The sequence below is a fragment of the Trachemys scripta genome, chromosome 6 (genome assembly GCF_013100865.1).
Source record: "Trachemys scripta elegans isolate TJP31775 chromosome 6, CAS_Tse_1.0, whole genome shotgun sequence".
In the NCBI taxonomy this organism is placed as follows: Eukaryota; Metazoa; Chordata; order Testudines; family Emydidae; genus Trachemys; species Trachemys scripta.
In genome coordinates, this window is record NC_048303.1 from 69,635,039 (window position 1) to 69,649,265 (window position 14,227).

Below are 14,227 nucleotides of genomic sequence, written 5' to 3' on the forward strand. Positions count from 1 at the left end.
GGAAATATGCACCAAAAAAGACGAGTTATTGCTAGCACAGTTTGTGTTCCAGCAGGGACATGGCTTGAAAGTACAGTTTCCAGTTCAAGAAGCACAAACATGATGATTCATCTCTCTGGTAACAGTCAACTCATAATCATGTTTTTGTTTTGTGTTTTCCTCATTACTGAATGGTCACTCAGAGCTGCACTTTTTAGGTGCATTGACAAGAGCTACATAAATACCAAGAGGACTGCTGTGAGATCTTTATCCTGAAAAGTTGCCATCAAAAATAGAGCAACAATTGGATAAACAATGAAATCATTATTAGAGAAGCTGGAACAGGTTTAGAAACCTTTGAAGATGGGTTAAATAGCTGAACCCCATCCTTGATCCAATAACTATGGAAGTGCTTTCCAGACATAGTTTTAAATCCAACACAACAGTTTTCGTTTGTCATGTAAAATGAATTGTAATTAATGGTTTCTGGCACCTGTATTTAACAAGGATATGCCAGTGATCACTACAAATTCACAGTTAAAAACAAAACTCAGAAACAACTCCTTTAGATAAGATTAAGATTTAACATACAAACAATTACTAGCTGATCCAACTAATGGAATAAGGTTTCACTCAGGAGTCATTAATTTTTTAAGCCTCAGTTCTAGCAATGATGAAAAGGATGATACTAAATATTGTAATGATTTTTTTTAAAAGTCAGATTACAAAAAGATGGTATGCTGACGACCGGGGGAAAGAAAGAAAACATTGCAGCACATTACAGCTTTCTGTTAAAGTAACAGCTGGTTCTTGTATGATATAAATAGCAGCCACGACTCCTCTAGGATCACATTGTTGTGTGAGTCTATATACAAACGTCACTGATGTCTCTCAGGGACCACTGGAGCTTTCAAGGTCTGTTTGAGCAAACTATTCTAACCCTCAGATCCCCTTCTCTGAAAACAACACTTACCTTCATTTCTAATCTGAGGAGTGGCTAAAGCCTTCAAGCCTTCAAGAACTTAGGCCAGTTCTACAATTTCAACTTTGGCAATGCAATTTCTTCCTTCTAAGTCAGTCCCCTGTAATGAGAAGTGACTAAAATTAAGCTTTTCAAAGCTTACTGGTACTTATCTCTGGTTTTTAAAAGCAATGTGGACTTATGAAAGACTAGAGGGTATCTGATTAAAGAAATACGCACATCCATAGGCCTTGCCTTGTGGCCTCCTCCTCCCCATCCCCTTATTTTCCTTGCTAGGAAGATTGACACTACATGAAAATTTGATTCTTGGGTAAGCCGAGTCATGTAAATTAGCTTAATGAAATAGATGACTTTGTGGACGTCCCTTTGATACTGATTAGGCTCAAATATCCACTCAGCTAATGACTAGAGCAATAGTATGATAGCACTTGTGGAAGTGTCACCGCTATACCATTTACAACCCTTTACTCATCACTGGTTCATATCTTATATCCCCCTCGTCATAATCGTAAAAACAGGCAGGCTTCCAAAAGCAAACAGCAGCAGTTAACAGCCTAAGACATGATTGACACTACATAAAAAAATCTATGTGTACTTTACTGACAGCCCAGAACTCAACATCTAAAGGAGATGAGCCTTTGCGTCCTCAGCTTTCAAAGCAGATAACCTGCAGGCACTTTGAATGTAATTATACCCACCCTAATAACGATCTGTTCAATGGCTGCCTACTGCTGGTGCCCAGACAGGTTAATCACATTGCGTCCTACTGAAGAGAAAAACCTACCCTCCTTGTCACTTGAAACATGGGACATATTGTGTGAAGGGAACGTTTCAATGAGTTTTCCCTGCATAGGCTGGTGACATTCTTCAAAACTTGAAGGAAATTATAAAATTTGCCAATATAATGCACCGCTCCTGATTATACAAGGACTTTTAATCTACAAGAGTATCATTATTAATGCTGCAATTTAGTCATGGAGGTCACAGAATATGTGACTTCCGAAGACCTCCACGACTTCAGCCAGTGCCGGCTGGTAGCTGCAGGGTCCTGTGCCGCCTGCAGAGGCAGGGAGCTATGGGGTACCCCTGCTGCCCCAGGAGACGGGAGCCCTTCACCGCTTCTGGCAGCCCCAGGTGGCAGGGGGTGCTCCCGCAGCTGGGGGCTGCCAGCGGAGGGGGACCCTGGAGCTCCAAGCCACCCCTGGAGCTCCCAGCCCACCGGCAACTGCCCAGGCTCCCCATTTTGTCATGGATATTTTTAGTAAAAGTCAGGGACATGTCACGGGCTTCCGTGAATTTTTCATTATTGGCTGTGACATGTTCGTGACTTTTACTAAAAATATCTGTGACAAAAACTTAGCCTTATTCATTATTATTCCTGTGTATCTGTTATTCACTGGGCCCCAGCTATGTGCTCAGCACTGTACGAGGGGATGTATTCCCTGCTTCCAGTGAGTTTATCTCATCTAGAATAGCCCAGTTTGGCAGTCATTCCCCATGTGGAACTCCCACTGACTACACTGAGAATTCTCTTGGGAAGCCGTTGCAAAAGCAAGCACTAAGTGATACAAACACTACAGTACAGACTCAGCGATATGGTGGAGTTAATTTGTTTTATGTATACGTAACACTATTAGGAGGGTTAATATTGCTAGGCCTCATGGAAACACCTGTAAAGAGGGGGTATGAAAAAGTTTTTTTGTTTTTTAATGGAGATATCCCATCTCCTAGAACTGGAAGGGACCTTGAGAGGTCATCAAGTCCAGCCCCCTGCCTTCACTAGCAGGACCAAGTACTGATTTTTCCCCAGATCCCTAAATAGCCCCTCAAGGATTGAACTCACAACCCTGGATTTAGCAGGCCAATGCTCAAACCACTGAGCTATCCCTCCTTTGTAGTGGTGAACATCATAGGTGTAGACCCAAGTGGGTGTCACAATGTCAAAAAATCCTCTGCAGACTCTGGCTGCTCCTCTCTTCATGCCACTGTTGCCAGGCTGGTCTGCTCCATAGCAATGCTGCTTCACATTGAACATAGTAACTCTTGGGATGCAAGGCAACAGCTGCTCATTCTGCCCCCTGCTGACTGGACAGTAGTCAGACTCCTTGCTTCCTAACAACAGGAAACAAAGGAGTGGGGTGTGCTAATGGAAAGCGCAAGATAATTCCTGCCCTGCTCTGGCAATCTTAGGCCAAAGGGGGCTGGGCGGGGGGGGGGGGGAGGGAAGTGTTTGGGGGACATGATCTAGAGTGAAAAAGAAGGGTGGAAGGGAAGTAGGATGGATGAGGGAATGAAAGCTGGAGGGAAATCCCAAAAAGCAAATAGGTGGAAGAAGGATGATTCTGTGGGGCAGGAGAAGAATTGCAAAGAGGGCTAAAAGTGGAGATGATTTTAGAAGGAAGGAAATGAGATCATGGGCAGAGGCAGAAGAAAAGGAAAAGACAAATGAGGGTTCACTGTGAAAAAGAACAAGAGAAAAGTGACCCAACAGGAAAAGAGGGAAATAAAGAAGAAAAACAAGTAAACTGAGGAAAAAACGCCTTCCCCCCAACTTTAAAGTTACTGCTGTCTATTTTATTCATTTTCATTCCAAGCCTTTATTTGGAAGTTGGCTCTCATGGATGTGATATATTATTTTGCTTTTCAAATCTCACCGACCCTTTTAATCTTGTATAGGTGTAAGGATAGGAGCAAAGTATTTTGTGTATATTGATACCATGTATATATTAGTGAATGAATGAAGTTGACTTCTAGTGGCTGGTCCACAGAGAGGAAACTGACCCCCTCTCTCTTGCTAGCAGAAGTAGACATTCTCAAACTGTAGCATGTAGACTGTAGTATGTAGGCTGAGGGGCACACTTCCTTATCATTCTGTGAATATTTGGCTGGTCACTTGCTGCTGGCTCTTCCCCTCTTTTCCTGCTGCTAACTCACACTAAAAGAGCCAAAATAAATTACATACTTCTTTAATCTCACATTTCCACATCAGCAATTACCAAAGTTCCTCAGGGATGTATTTTGATTATATAGGAGAGTGGAGGTAGCCTTCAGTTCATGAATCGTAAAAGCGGGTGGTCCTTGAAACAATCACTGTATTCATATGAGGTTCAAACTGAAAAGTTTGAGAACTGCTATGCTTAAGGAATTCTCTAGCTGTGTGGTTTTAGAAACAAATGGCTTGGATTCTAGTCCCAGCACCCTAGATGGGTTCATGTGTGCACATGGACTTGTTACAGAAGCACCAAAAAAAAAGAAAAATTCTTCCTTATGACAAGTATACCTAAAACAGTGCCTGGAAAGAAGAGGATTAAGCAATGGCCCATAAGGAGAGAGAAAGGCTTCCAAGTATCAGGGGCAACATGGAAGAAGGAGCAAGATGAGAGTGGGATAAGGATATAAGTATGAGTTTGGGGAGAAGCCTAGGCAGCAGGAGGGGAATCAGGAAGAAATGAGAGAAAGCAGGAATTTGCACACAAACCCTGACACACATTAACTTAATTTGAATAGATAGTGGGAATCCTTGTTGTTAAATTTAAATAAAATGGACTTCAGTTTTATACAGCTGCAAAGATAAACATGAATCCCCATGTTTCCCCCATAAATCCATTATATAAAATTGTAAATCAGCTCTTCTAAATGCAATGAACAGCAGCCCCAGATATCAATTCAGCTAAGAAAAACACCACCACAAAAAACAAAGAACCCAGAATCTGTTGCACTCTTTTTTGGACCCTGATATTGTATTTTTAAAGAGGTTTGGACTCTTTGTACACAGTTCCTGAGAAAAGGAAAGGACAGTTTAATTTTAAAAAACATAAACTCTTATAAACGTATAAGGCCCAGTTCAAATTCACATTAGAGTTAATGGAAAGGTTCTCAATGAATTTAGGAGCTGGATCAGTAACACACTCAAAGTTTGGGCATTTTCTGGGGGGGAAAAATCAGACAAAACACCACTATTTAAGTTTGAAAAATATCTCCTGAGCATGTAAAATAGTTCTTTGAATTTGGTTTACAGCACACACTAGAATCCATTAGTTCTCACGTTATACAACACATTATGATTGTTAGAGTGCAGACATTAATTTTTCACAGATTTTTCCTAAAATACCATTTTATTTTATTGGGGTTGCTTTTATTGCACAAACTTTTAGCATTTAGTAGTGAAAAGGTCAGGGCTTTAGATGCTACCATAGCATTAGTTGTATGCTGTCACACATTCAAACTACTAGACTGATCCTGCAAATCTGCCATTGAATTTAATGAAGTGAATGGGAGGGTAGCCAGCTAGAGGATGGCAACATGGAGCCCTATGAAATTAGTATTCTGTACCAACTAGAATGATAGTTTGTGTCTTGTTGTAGATTGTATTGTGCACTGTGACTCATAATACACAAATTCAGCCTCGCACTATCCCATGCGACAGGAATGCTCCATTCGTGTATGGGGAAAAGTTGCTGCTTAAAAAAATGTGGCTATTTGCATTACTGAGACAAGAAGGATTTGAGCCCTGGACTGCAATGAGAATTGCACATCTCCCCCAGCACCACCACCACCAAAAGCAGGATTTTGTCTATCACCTATAAAAGGCTGAAATTATCTCTGAATTTCCTGGGTTTGTAGGTTTAAATCAGCCCCTCAGTGTAATTTTAACACAGTTGTTTGTATTTAATTTTAATTAGGAACAATTGAATCTCCTGTTAACTTGTAAGCAAACAAAGAGACCTCTCCATGAGCACTGGGATTCCTGCTTGGCTGACTTTAAATAGATGAGACTGACCAGATATTGACTGTCGGTTTAGTGAAGAAAGGGACATTGTCCCAGGAATTCACACTCATGGGAACTCAGTCAACACAATGATGTATTGCAAACTGTGAGTGGACTATGACCAATCAAAATCTCACTGTAAGTTTTAGTGAGGTGGGCTTAAAACACAAATTGTGACTGCCAATGTGTTGAGAAGACGTCACTGTGAAAAAATCTTGGAGCAAATACTGGCAAACAAGCAAAAAAGTGTAATTTATTTGCAAAGATTTTAAGGTGGAGAAAAAAAAGAAAAGAAAAAGCCTGAACCTTCCAGAGAGTGAACTGGCAAAATCCCAATCCTAGCTCCTCCTGAAAAGCTCAGTATGCTAGTGTTTCCTTCAGGTACTACATTGTCGACAGCAAGATGTTCTCAGCAGTAAAATAACAGCTGCACAATACAAGCAGCAACTGAATGGTTGAACAGCTTTTTTTACACAGGCATAGTGTGATAAAAACCTGGTGTTCTTTTGTGCACCACAAAGCCTGTACTTTGCTGACTCCAAGTTCAAATCTCACGGGCTATTAGAAGAAGGAAGAAGGACAAAGCATTAACATGCATGAGAAAAAGGAATATGCTTTATTCTGGAAGCCAGACCTGTGCTAAGAGCAGTGTTACATCCTAAATACCAAGCCAGGAGCAGCTTTTATGTCAATTATAAGGCAGTTATTTTGGCATACAGTGATCAAACACTCTGTCACAGTGCCACTCATGCCCATTGTACACAGTGAGGTAAAACTGGAACATTTTCCTCTGAATGGTTGTGTTTTCCAGCAGAGGTAAGAATAAAGGACACAACGCTGTCATTATATGTTAGCCCTGTGACAGATGAAAAAAAGATTGGATTCCTCCTCCCCACAAAAAACCTAATTCCTTCCCCCCCCCCCCAAATAAATCATAGTCATAGAAATTAGAGATGGAAAATTCCTTTTAGATCATTGAGTCCATCCCTGTGCTGATGCCTGACTAGAGGGTATTAACTACTGACATAAATTCTGTAATTATTTACACAAACTGTTAATATTTATTACTGGCTCCTGATTATCTGATTTTAACTGAAATAATAATAAGAGAAACAGCATAAGAAGACATCAAGAGGACAATGTGGCAAAAGGCAGGGCAGGGCTGTTAATAGTGGCAACCTAAATGGAACAAATTCTGAGGAATTGAAATGCATGAGTTCCTGATTTTACCTTTTCTCAAGTATCTCTGCCTTCATTTCCTCTTTTGTTCTTAATGCACATTTTTTTGTTTTCTCTTAAGTGTTTCAAGTCTATGTATTCCTGGTGAAAGATGTCCAGTAGTCCTACAGATTGAGCCTTCTATTCATCCAAAGACCAGATATAGTATGAGTAATTTATTTATCATTTTCACTCCATTGTCTTCCAGGAAAAGTGTAGAGTAGCCACTCCTTGCTCCCCTTCCCAGCTCTTCCACTGACTTTCTTTATGACCTTGTGACTCAGTTTATCCATTTGCAAAATTTGTATAATGATAGCTACCTCACAGGGCTGTTAGGAGCTTAATTAATGTCTGTAATGCACTGTAAGATCCTCAAATAAAAGACGCAATACAGTACATGATAATATTATTCCTTGGCAGTCCCCCCTTTTCCAGTTGGCACAGTTCCCTCTTTTCCCTGCTTCATTTTTAATCTCCCTCAGTCCTGGGGCTACATCTTATTGCTTTGTCTCTAAATTCAGGCTAGAAACCCTTGGCAAATATAATTTCCACTAGCAAAGTTAAGTCAATGTCAGAGTTTTCTGTGTAAACTATAGGAATTAAAACAAGTCATACTGACAGTGACATATAATTTAGTTCTCTTATCCCTGCTGCAATGGTTCTTTATAGAGATCTCTAAAAGAAGGCAAGGTAGCTGAAGGTCAACAACTAGATTTGTTCCCTATATACTCGAGGCTGAATATCCTTATGAACATTTATGCACATTATTCTGGGAGAGAGAAAGCCCAGTCTTTGATGAATGCTTGAATTACATGCTGGCTTTGCTGAGGCAAACTGCTAATTGGCAATAATCAATTCATAATCAAAAAATTCTGATTTTGTAGAAATAAAATTAACACCACAATTCTTTCCATCAGTTTTTGGAAACTAAAATGATTAATTTAAGGAAGAAAAGAAAAGATACTTTAAAACTGTACAACGATTTCTCACCTCTAAAGGTGATGATAGTTCACAGACTTTGAATGGAAAATTATATAATAATAATATAATTGCACACGACTTTGCTGGAAACTCAGGAATACCATGGATAGAGCAAATGATCAATTACTATATGCTGCTGCTAATAGTCCACCCACACAACTTTGTCTGTCAATACTGAGCTCACATTATTGTCATTACTGTTCAAATACTGATTCCAGAGCACATATTAATAATTCCAGTGTGCTTAGTTGTATCTTACACATGAATGGATATTCAGGGCAGGAGAAAACCCTAAATTCTGCATGCCTCAAAGAAATTTGATCCATGAAGATGTGAAGTCTCATGTTCTAATATATTACATCTTAGTTTGCATCTTTTCTTTCTTGCATTAATCTTCACCTCTAAATTAGTCCCATCTTCCTTCAGTGAGTTATATCATTGCAGCCAGGTCTTATAAAACACACTTCTATTTAAAAAGGGAAGTAACAATTAAAGATGCACAACTGGCTCTTCTTTAGACTAAGAGCAGTACAGAACATGCTGAAGGAATGCTAATCAGAAATTCAGAAGTACTGAAGACAATCTCCAGGTTTACAAACATTTGCTTTGTGGTGGTATTCTCTTCGTAGCGAACAAACCAAACTACTTGCCTTATTTACACCAACTTGAAGTTTATCATACTAGTCCTGGTAAAGAATACCATCCATGTAATGTTGAGGGTCTTACATGAAGTTTAGCAGATTGAGGTATGCTTTGCAGAAAAATTCCAGACAAAGTTCAATTTAAAGAAAAGATTCTGATCTTAGTTACACGAGGTTTACTCGTACTCAATGACAGAATTACTGATTGGCTTCAATGGAGTTACTCTTGATTTACACCAGTATCATAGCAGAATGAGGTACAATATTCTTTTTACAAAAATGGAGTTGGTTGCTGCACAGATCATGTAATACTCTAAGACTATAATTAGAAATTACACACTTTTAGCCTTGAAGTCTTTAATAATATGTTTGTCTAATTCAGAGGTGTAGGCCGTTTTCACTGAAATAACTTCCGAAGAGTAATCAGCATTTGTCTTCCTGCCTATCATATTCCTGCTTCTTTTCCATTTTCTCTCTTTAAATCTAAGCATACACTGAAAAGCCCATTTTATAAATGCCCAGGAAGGATGCACAGTTTAAAATGTAAAGATACTTTCTAAGAATCACAACATTAAAATAGGGACATTTCCCCATTTTATGGAATTTCCAGAGTAGATGGATTTTCACTTTCATTCCTTTGTTTTTGATCTTTATACTATGCTACTTAAAAGGTTTATAGTAACCACAGACACAAGACCCTCCGCCCTTTTCTCTTTCACATTTGTTGTCTCTGCTTGTAATTAATGATCGGCATGTTAAAACAAGCTAATAAACATGAGCTTCCATAAATTAAGACGTTGTGAATGGAGATCAGTTTGTATGTAGGCAGCATTTCTTATGGCTGAAGATCAAAAAAAGTTTTGTAGACAAAACAAAAGGGGAGACATACTTCTCTATTTTTTACTGAAACGTCTTCTAAATTGTCCTTGTTCAAAGGCAATGGAGGTGATGACAGTTTTGACCATGTGCCAGCTGCAACTAGAACACCTTTAAGGTGTAAAAGGACCTGTGCTGGTTTTTGTTTTACTTGGCCAGAGCCCATCAACTGTTTCTCAGATTCATTCCTTCTTAATGTATAGAAAAACTTCCAGTCTTTGGGGATATGGAATGAAACACCCATATAATCTGTAGAAAAACTGAACACGATACAAGAAGGGTGATCTCTCTTTTCCCATTTTTTCACCCTCTTTTCTCCCCTTTTTTTCTTTTTCTCCTTTTTGAGAGATTACTTTCAATCAAAGGATTACCTTCATCGTTACTTCCCCTGGTTCTTAACTAAACTCAATAGGATAGATTTCCAGCCATTTGCCCATTAAAGTCACTACAAAAATATTATAACTATTATGCAGACTTTCCAACCTGATGACTAGTACATAATGACCTTGCAGATAAACACATCTAGTCTAGAATATTATCTTTCCAGAATTCCAGCTTTCTGAAAAGAGAATCTGGAGTGAACTTGTGGCCCATGGAAGTCAATGGGAGTTTTGCCATTGACTTCAATGGGACTAGGATTTCATCCCTGGACTCCTAGGGCCCTATTCTGCTCCTATTTAAGTCAGCAGGAAAACTATCTTTTTTTTAAGATGAACATTGTATTTAGATGCATTTGGCAGATAATTGTTCCACCTGTTTTGGACACAGGTTCATTATCTGATAGTTGCAACTAAACAAAAAGGTTTTAAAAAATGTAACCATGTACAGGACACACATCTGCGGTCCACTGATTCTCTATGATATCCATTCCAAAGAACACTAAAACTAGCATTTTCCACAGCCCCAGTTACAGTAATGAATAAAAATGATTTAATTTTCACAAAGAGCTTTGATAGCAATGACTTGATTTGTACTAGCAGGGGATTCATGTTGATCAAGGTATTATCAACAATACATAAAGGCAGATTTGAGTCTCCTTTGATACAACATTAAATCGCTGAATGTACTTAGGGATGGCTGCATTTGTTTGGGGACAAATGACTACCAGCTGGAATCTCAGCCTAGACACTGAATGAAATCTGAATCTTTCTAAAGATTTGGATAAGTAATTTCTGATGTCAGTGTTAGGACCCCCTGGTTACTAGGATAATATCAGTCTCTATCATATGGTGCTCAACAGGTGGAAAAGTCTCTGCTGGGTTGACTGCTATCTCCAGATCTCAGGTAATCCAGGGTTTCCTCAGGAATGCAGTGTGCAGTGTTGTTGGATGCCTATGAATTGGGAAAGCCCTGTAATGCAAGTGACTTGAAGACCCGACCTGCTGAGATGTTGCTGGGGATTTGGGGCAATAATAAAGATAGCAGCGTAAGACTGGGGAGTAGGGAAACAAAAAATGGAAGAAAAACATGGAGGAAAAGGCATAATCAGAATGAAGTTGTAGGGCTGGGAAAATCATTAAGAAAGTTGATTTCATACAAAAGGAGGGAAGGAGCAAGAATCTGGATCTGGATAGTGTAGTTTGGGAGAAAGGAAAGATCAGGTTGAGTTGGGAAGAATGCTAGGGACTTGTCTACATGAAGACACTCGGGAAAGTTGTCACATTAACTAAAGAGATTAATTTAAAGTATATTAGTTAAAGTACATTAAGCTAAAGCAAACTAAGGCCACTTTGCTTCTGAATAAGAGTGTCCACACAGGGCGTTAATGAGTTTTAAATACTGCATTTGAAATTCACACGTTTAGTTAACTCAGCTTAACTTTTCTGAGCGTTCCCTGGTAGACATGTCCTAGGATAAGACGTGGAGAAAGGTGGAAGGTCCAGATCACATTCAGATCTCTGAGGGTTTATGGTTTCTGAAAGCCAGATCTTTGAGATTTGACCTTCACTATTTATAGCAAGTTTTTCCACAGTGGTATATGTAGGATTTAACATTCAGAGTTGCTTGTGGGGTCTTAAATGATTCTCCTGAGTGCATAGCAAGGTATTAACCCAACTCAGTCTCTTGTCCATCATAGAAATTTTCCATGTAAAGCACTACATGTAGTTTGATGCATTTAATCAGTTGAATACTCCATTTATTACTATTGGAAATACTATAAGTAGAAATGTATTTCAAACAAAAGCACAGCATGTTCTGCCCTTGCTGCTACTGTTATTTAATAATTATCAAGGCTGCAGCAAAGATAGCAGAACTTTGCCATGAACTAGCCTATTCCTTCTCATGCAAACACATTTCCCTATTCACCTTGCTCCTTGATCACTAGTGGAGATTTATAAACTATTGTTTTACAGTCAGCCATATAATATGACACATCTACACATGCAAGCTGTTTGCTCCCCTTGTTCATTTCATACTGAATTTGTCTTCAACTATAAACTATAGTCACGCACTGAATAAATAAAATAAAGGCCCTTTCCCCAAGTAAGTGTTGTTGAACACTGTGATAAGGATAAAACTAATCCAAACAATAGTCTAATCTAGGCTAATTCTTCTTAGCAAATTCAGTCAGTAAAGTCTACAGTCTCTGTTTACCCTGATAGAATATGGCTCCAGTCATATCAGCTAAGAATTCTATCCTCTATAGTGCAGGTGTTGCGTTCCATAAGGCATGCAAAATGTTGAGGTCTAGTTTAATTAGTTTTCAGACAAAGTTTGGCAGTTTTATATGTTTAAAGTATAATGACTAACAAAAATATAATAATGTTCTACAATTAAAAGGAATTGCAAGGCTAAACAAAGAAACATTTCTAAGCCCCTCCTTGTTTTATGACAAAGAGCTGCTGTGTCATATTCTTTAGGTTTTCATTCTTTGTGGTGTTTTTTGGACTTTGTAAATACCATAGTTTTTCAAACAAGTAACACAAAATGGTTTTCTGGCTCTCATTCTCCAGCATCTTATTTGCTCCATTCCCCCAGAGCAAAACTGACATAAGCCTATCAGATCCAACCACTTGAGGACTCCCTTTGGTAAAGGGATCTTCTCCTGGCATAGATCTGCTACTGTCATGCCTGCACTATTGCCCTCCAAGCCATCAACATAAGGGAAGTGGCCAGAAGAATGAGGATATAACCAAAGTGCTCTTATGCTCTGGTGATTTCCACCTACTGGGATTGCCCCTTGGCACAACTTTCACAGAACTTCCCCATGAACTGTGCTCTACTATGTACTCTTCGTCACAGCCCAGAATAAGACCTTCTAGGTAAAAGTGATGACTAATCTACAGACTCAGTACATAATGTGTATATGTCCTGAAATTATCACTTATTTTACAGACCACTAAAGTCAAGGGGAGCTTTTCTTAAATACAGAATATGTGGTCAGGGTCTATAAATTTTTCTTTCAAAACATGAAAATTACGGTATTGTAGTTCCTCTAGAGCACAGAATTCCCATGAGCCGAACATTAAAACTGTAGGAGAAGTAAGTGAATAATACTTTGTAACCTCCAGGAAGTCCAACAGGAACTTCACTGCTACTAATTGATTTTATGTGGAAGTAAGATACTATACTATAACAACAGGCAGTAATCAAAAACTCCTTAAAGAACCTACTAATGAATAATATTCAAGTACACAATGTTTACCTTAACATATCATTTCTCTTTCTGAATTAGTTTTATTTCTTTCACAAACTTTTTTATGCTGCTTATTTGTTCCCATCTGAATTGCAAATGGGTTTTTCTCAATAAGTACTCAATAAATATTCTCTTGGCCTTTTGGCTAAGAACAAATATCATGTCAGTTTAACATCTGGTGTTTGCTCTGTCTGCAGACTATATCCTGTTTTTGCTAGGGGATGTGCTCAATAATCTAGTATGTCTTCTTCATCCTTAACTTTCAGGAGTCTATTTGATTAATTTATCACTAGAGCGGAACATATCCTACAAAATATACCTATGAATTTTTAAATAAATTCTCTTACTGTTTTCATGTCTCTGTTTTGCTTGCTCTTGTAGATACTCCAATAAATAAATGTATTGGCTGCAACTTTCAGCAGAAACAGTAAATATTAAATGCTATTGGAGAAATATTTCTGCCATAGGAAATTATGCAGGCTTCGTGAATAATGCTGAAAGGGATGCTTGCTAAAATAAATCATCATGTATTTTCTACTCTGGCTTTCAAATGACCACAAGTAGGGGTTGAGAATGTTCTTCTTTTGTTTATCTTATCCTTCTGTACCTGCTGTAACATAGAAGCTAGCTCCTGCAGCTACAAGTTTTTTTGCCAACTACAGAATCCAGATATCCAGCCATGGAATATATTTTTAACAGAGATATTGGACCTCTTCCCTGCTTTTTGGCACATTCTTCCATTGTAGTTGTAGCTGGTGACTATGGAACTGCGCCTGGCCAATTTAGGGTGACCTTGCCCACTTGAACCTTTTTTTTTTCTCCTGTTTCTAGTCTTTAAGGGATTTAATTCCTGTTTTTAAATAAAATTGGTGTGCCAGTCCAATACCAACCATTAGATTCGGGTGCTGAAGGCTTTTGGGGTTAATAAAATAGCTTTCACTGCACATGGCATTTTTTTCAATAAAATTTCACTGATTATGAAAGGGTAAACTTTCTGTGTAAAGCTCAAGGAATAAAGTTCAACATACTTGTGCATCATATTTTTCACATACTATGCTGAACACCTACCCCCTGAGAGTCACCTTTATCTGGATTTGTATCACACACTAGACTATTATTGATACAGTTCTAAAATTATTCTCATC

The 14,227-nt window shown here is 38.6% G+C and overlaps 1 protein-coding gene across 6 annotated transcripts in view; it reads right to left on the bottom strand.

The window, feature by feature from the left end:
• Window positions 1-14,227, bottom strand: part of SEMA6A (semaphorin 6A) — a 135,007-nt gene that overhangs the window by 95,210 nt on the left and 25,570 nt on the right. Inside the window, exon 1 of one of the 6 annotated variants that reach the window (XM_034774669.1) lies at window positions 953-1,041. The exons of the other annotated variants lie outside the window; for them this stretch is intronic. The gene's annotated coding sequence lies outside the window, so the exon portion shown is untranslated. Of the gene's footprint in view, window positions 1-952; window positions 1,042-14,227 lie in introns of those variants that run through there. 6 annotated transcript variants of the gene reach the window in all.